Genomic DNA, 6,525 nt, shown 5'->3' with positions numbered 1-6,525 from the left:
AAAACATAACCAAGAGACGTTAAGAAAACGAATAAGCATACACAAATTTCCTGAAGAGTGAGCACAAAGAGGTCAGAAAGCTCTTTCCTAAACCAGTTTCAATTTCAGTTTCCCCGCTGACCTGCAGGTCACTCTGGCCTGAAGACGTCGACCTTCTCGGAGGAGAAGGGATGGAAAGGGGGTGGAGACGGGAAGGCAAGGGTCTCGTCCCTGCACACCCATTCTGTCCGAAGTTGGGGAAAATGTCCTCTGTGTCGTAGTCAACACAGAAAAATGTTTTCTCAGGAGGGGTTTTTGAGATGTGTATGGCTTTAAAATGTCACATTTCTTACCTTTTTAAAAAAAATCAGGAATATCCCAGAAGTAACAGGAATGCTGTTATATTTAACTTCACACCATGCCAAGTGTCTGAAGATTTCTAAGACTCTGATTTATGCTTGAGTTAGACTCCTATTTTTTTTAAAAGTCTCCCGTCCATGTGTATCGATGCTTCGTCTGTCCAGGAGAAATGTGGAATCTAAGTCCACCCGTGTCTCAGAGAAACCCTGATTTCAAACTCGGAATCGCACTGGCCCATCATGTGGCCTGCCGGTAAGAGGAGGGAATCCCAGGCTGATTCCCACTGATCACTGCGTGGGCCCAAAAGGGATTCTCTTTCCAGGGTGATAGTATTCTTTTTCCAGGGTGCTATGTAAAAATTCCGTATTAAATGATGCTGAGACTATATTAGGTGCTGGGTTAAACCCTTTGCATGTGTCTAAGCCTATCAACAACCATGACATAGAAATTATCATACTCATTTTAACAGTTGAATAACTTTGAGCTCCAAAAGCTCAAGGAGCCAGCCCAACACCACCAAGAAAGACAGTAGTCACACTGGATTGGAACCCATGTCTGAGGGCACAGGCCCATTCTTCTGTGTGTCTCTGGGGCCTAACATAGTGCTTGGTATACACAGTACATGCTCAGTACATATTTCCTGAAGGAATAACTGATGCAAAGAGCAAGGCTTAGCAAAGATTTCGGGGTGGTTGTAAGGATAAAAAAGGTAATTCCACTGAGATGCCTGTGTACACTGAGCACTTACTTTGTACCAGGCGCTGTGTGAAAGGCTTTACAAGTATTGTATGCATAATGTGCATAAAGGAATTAGCACGAGGTGTGGCATATGCAGTAAAGACATCAGTGTCAGTAGCATTATGATATGTCACTACTGGTAGCTATCATCATTACAACATAAGAGCGTGACATGATGATCACTTCTAACCCACACACTCAGTGCCTTTCTCTGAGCCACATGGAACAGATCAAACTGAGGGTCCAGCCCTTTCAGCAGTGAACCAGCTCCAACCGGGTTTCTCCTTCCATCTCTTTGCCACTTGGGTGTGATTAAATCACGCTCTGTTGGTTGATCCTTAAATTACATAAGGTGTCCCCAATGTGCTTCTCGGTGTGAGGGAGGAAGGGGGTTGTGTTCTGTGCTCACACCTAGTTTGCATAACGTGTTCTCTTTCAGGCGGAACTGAGAAAGAGGCCATGTGGTTTGGTGGCAGCAGTAGGACGAAAGTAAGGTGACTCAGCAGCGTTCTGTGTGGAACACAGTGCAGGGCAGCTCTGAGGAGCAGCAACCACCAGCCTCCCCCGAGCCTGGAGGCGGCCCTGGCTGGGAGGAGGGAGGGGAAGAAAGCTCCTATGGTGGGACCTGCTCAGGCCATGTCAGTGGCCTTGGGGAAACTGTGCACAAGTTCTGGGGACTGGAACGTGTGATGTCATCCTAGTATTAAAAGTTCCTTGTAACCTCAGTTAACATATTTTAAGGTGGGGAAGGACCAGGTATTGCCTGCCCAGGGGTCTAGGCAAGGTCTTGAGCCTACAGCCTTGAAATTCAATTTCTAGGTGGCAACTGGAATCCTTCATGAAGCACAGGCCACGGGTAGGAGTGTTATGCACATTTTTAGAAATAGAGCAGTTTATTGCAACAATATATCTTCAGTCTACTGGTCCTACTGTTAAACTTAGTATCAATATATTTTGAAAGAGGATTCATATAAATATGCAGTTGCTGTTACCTCTAATGACTCGAAAGTCTTGCACCAAAAATTCTCATGAAAGGGATCTTAAGAGTTTATTCATTTGCTTGTTCATTCATTCATCCCTTCTTTCAATCAACTAATCTGCAACTTATCATCCTTTAAAGAAATGGCTTACATTCTCTGAGGAGGAGCTGGCGGTGTCCTGAGCAGACAGAAGTCAGGAGACTGGTGTGTGAGCCCCATTTTCACTGGGACTTAACTGTGAAATCTCAGGAAAGTTTCCAGAAGATGGATAAAAATTCTTTGCCTGTATTCTAAGAACTTTTTAAAACTTCACAAGATAGTGTATAGAAAGTGGTTGGTTATTAAGTGGTAAAGCACTGTATAAAATTATAGTGTTTTTATCTATTAAAGAAACTGAGACATAGAATGAACAAAAAATTTGTCCTGAGTCGTTGTAATTAGCTAATTACGGGAAGGCCAAAAATGAGCTACAAATTCAGGTGACTGAACGTGTCACAGGCTGCAGCTGATTCAGCAAAAACAATTTTCTCTTCCCAGTCAGGGTGCCTGTGACTGTAAGACGCATCATCGGTCCTCTGAGGTAGAAAGGGGGTGCGGGTACCTACCAACTGTATACAGGGATCTCACAGGGTTCAAGAACGGGAAGCAAAGTGTTGCTGGGCTCCGTGTGAATTGACTGGAGAACCAGGAGCCCTCGAGAATGGGAATGGGGTTGGCTCTCCCCAGTGTCCCCGTCTCTGCTTCTGAGCCAGCTCTAGCCTTTTCTGCATTTTGCTGCCTTTCCTGCATTTTGCTGCCTTTCCTGCATTTTGCTGCCTTTCCTGCATTTTGCTGCCTTCCTCTGCTCGTTCATTTTGCATGAGGTAGGACATGGCTGCTCCTCTGGGATCTACACCATGACCTCTAAGCCCCAGCACCCACCTCAGTTGGCAACAGGCACTGAAATTCTGGAGAGGGAGGGACTGGCCTGCTCCCCTGGGAGTACTGGGCCATACATTTCTGAGCAGATGATTGAGCCCTCCTGGGCCAGGTGTGTGGCTACACCCAGCCCAGTCAGCTATGGGCTTCCCCACTCCCACCATCACCACTACCCATCCCTGGAAGTCACATCATTGCATTATCTCGTGTAGCAATAGCTTTCTGAGCGCTGTGGGAGGCAAGGGTGCTACATTGCCAGCCCGGATGTTACCACATAGAGAGAGGAACTATTTATAGGCAGAGTGTACTTGAAGTGATTTTATGACCTGTTTCAGCCATGAAATTTAAGACCCAAATTTTCTGGTCAAAAAATCAATTCAGTGTCATAAATATCATGTTGGGCTCTAAAGATACACACAAGTGTCCACAGCAATGTTCACAGATAACTGTAATATAAGAAAGTCTACGGAATTACATGGAAGCATAAAAAAAGCACTAAGTCTCCCGGGGGAGTCAGAATGCTTTCACTAAGTACAATTTGAGATGTATCTTGAGGTATTCATTTAAGTTTTCTAGAGAGAGGTGGGAGATCAGGGAGACATACATGAAACAGTGGGCAGAGCATGCAGCAAACTGGGGGAGCAAAATGACATGTATGCTCACAGAGGGCCGGAGAGCAGGTGCAGAAGGGTGAAAAAGAAACTAACACGAATTGGTTGGAATCAGCTGTATGCCAGACATTTTCAGATATTACCTCTTCTAATTCTTTCAATGCACGGTCCTTGTTCTGGTGAGCACTGTTCCTGTTTTACCAGGCCGCCAGAGGCCAAAGCCATTCCTTCCGTGGTACCATGATGGGGACGAGGTGAAGAGCCCAACAGAAAGCAGGGAGGGAGATCCACCCACCATGCAAGGAGGCCCCAAGGAGTCCTTGATTCTGAAAGCACTGGGAAGTCACACAAGATTTCTGAGCAAATAATAGCAAGATCAGATCTGAATTTTAGAAAAATAATGCTGGTGGTGATGTGGGGATTACATGGAATATTCTTTATCTCCATTTATTTAATTAAAAACAAATTTTGAAAACTTAATGTGGGCCAAGATCTTGTATCAGGCACTGTGGAAAGAAGTTACATATGCCAGACACGACCCCAAATCTCATGAAGTTTACAGTCTCTCTTTGTGAGTCTGTATACACAATAATACATAGCTTATGCATGCCTTTCCCTACACATATATTGGATTGGCCAAAAAGCCCATTTAGTTTTTTCTGTAAAATAAAAGACATATTTTCATTTTCACCAATAACTTTATTGATTTGGATATTTTGAGTATGTCATCTATCTTTGGCATGGTATAACGTTGATTATTCTCAGTTAAGGTCTCGATTTGGTCGCTATCAACTTCAACTGGTCTACCCGACTGTGGAGGATCATCCAGTGAGAATTCTCCAGGATGAATCTTCATGAACCACTTTTGACACGTTTTATCAGTTGCAGCACCTTCTCCATACACTGCACAAGTCTTTTTTGCATTTGCATTTTTACCTTTCTTTAAATAATGAAGCATAATATACTGAAAATGTTGCATATTTTCTTCTATCTTCAATATTAAAATGGCTGCACAAAAATTCACCAGTTTGATCTTTTTTTATGCACGCTGATATGACAGCTGTCACAATACAATCTGACAAAATTGTTTTGAATGACGTTAAAGACAACTAAGTGCTACCAGAGCCGTCTTATGAAAAAAACCAAATGAACTTTTTCACCAACCCAATATAATACATACGTGCACACATATACACATACATATGTATAATAAAAGAGTAAACTTTAAAACTTTAATTATCTCTTAGCTCACAAAAATAGTATGATAACTTTTCTTTTAAAAAATAATCTATAGTCTTAGCCAGCATGGCTCAGTTGGAGTGTTGTCCTGTAATCAATAGGTTGCCAGTTCGATTCCCAGTTGGGGCACATGCCCAGGTTGCAGGCTCAATCCCCAGTTGGGGTGCACGCAGGAGGCACCCTGTCAGCATCTCCCTCTCACATCAATGTTTCTCTCGTTTCCCCTCTCTCTCGAATGAGAAAAAAACAAACCTTTAAAAAATAACTTGTATATTCTGGATATTCATTCCTTCACAGATATAGAATTTGCAAATATTTTCTCCTATTCTGTGAGTTGCCTTTTAACTCTATTGATGCACAAGTTTTATATTTTCATGACATCCAGTTTGTCTGGTTCTTCCTTTGTTGCTGTACCTTTGGTGTTATAGCCAAGAAATCATTGCCAAACCCAAGTTATGAAGACTTTCCCCCATTTTCTTGTTAAGAGTTTTATTGTTTTAGGTCTAAAGTTTACATCTTTGACCCACTTGAGTTTATTTTTGCGTGTGGAGTAAAGTAAGGGTTCAACTTCATTCTTTTGCATGTGGATACACAGTTTTCCCAAACCATTTGTTGAAAAGACCATCCTTTCTCCATAAAATGGTCTTGGTCCCCTTGTTGAAAAATCATTTGACCATATATGTAAGAGTTTATTTCTGGGCTCTCTATTGTATTCCATTAGTCTGTATTTCTGTCCTACATAAATACCGCACTATTTTTAGTATTATAGCTTTATAGTAAGTTTTGAAATGAGGAAGTGTGAGTCCTTTAATTTCAGGGGTTTTTTTCAAGGTTGTTTTGACTATTTAAGGTCCCTTTAGATCCCATATAAATTTTAGGGTGGCCTTTTCTATTTCTGCAAAAAAAAAAAGACATTGAGATTTTGATAGTGATTACATTTGAATCTGTAGGCTGCTTTGGGTAGTATTTACACAGTATTTTGAGTGCACTAAATTGTACCCTTTAAAATAGTTAATTATATGTTATGTGAATTTCAGCTCAATTTAAAAAAAAAAGATTGGGCAATTACACCTAAAGAGCAGGTATGGCGGTGGCATGAGGTAGCTGGAAGGGAAAGGAGGTTGCAATCAGAGGGAGGAATGTTGGGCTTTAAAGCCTCTAATACAGAATAGTTTGGGGCAGGTGAAGGAACTGAGCAGATAAAAAGGCTGGGAGGCTAAGGTACTCCGCGGTAATACGCAAAGACACCCACTTCACAGGGCGATTCAAGACTGCAAGTTTGGAGGGATTCACGTGCAGGGGGAACGGTGGTCATCCCTGGAGTGCAGGATTGTAGGGGATCTTTATTAGTAGTAGTACCTTTTTAAGAAAAAAGGAATAACAAAAATTGTTTTAAAGTTGTAAAACAGAAAATTTCATTTAAGAAGACAGTGAACAAGGTGCCTCCCTCTCTCTCTTAATCATCGTGGGAGTGGCAGGAAGGTATTAGGTGACACAGGCACGGATAGGGGTAGGCATGCCAGCTGGCTTAACCTCTTATTTATTTTCAGTGTAATGGTCTGGCAATAGTATTGTGGAGCTGGGAGAGGGCCAGCCCTGCCTCCCAACCCTGACGTGTATGAGGCTTGGTCGGGTAAACACCCCTCAGTTCAAGAGTGTGGCAGAGGAAGCTATGTTCTTATAAGGTGGCCAACTTTTAG

General features: G+C 42.4%; 1 long non-coding RNA gene across 1 annotated transcript; it reads left to right on the top strand.

The window, feature by feature from the left end:
* Window positions 1-380: 380 nt before the first annotated feature.
* LOC118501751 lies at window positions 381-2,338 on the top strand. The gene is made up of 2 exons (XR_004904406.1): window positions 381-591; window positions 1,517-2,338. It is a non-coding gene; the product is annotated as an uncharacterized LOC118501751 (long non-coding RNA).
* Window positions 2,339-6,525: the final 4,187 nt, after the last annotated feature.

The sequence above is a fragment of the Phyllostomus discolor genome, chromosome 7, assembly GCF_004126475.2.
Source record: "Phyllostomus discolor isolate MPI-MPIP mPhyDis1 chromosome 7, mPhyDis1.pri.v3, whole genome shotgun sequence".
NCBI classification, from domain to species: domain Eukaryota; kingdom Metazoa; phylum Chordata; class Mammalia; order Chiroptera; family Phyllostomidae; genus Phyllostomus; species Phyllostomus discolor.
Note: the sequence above shows the minus strand (reverse complement) of the source record. Positions and strands in the feature narration are given on the sequence as shown.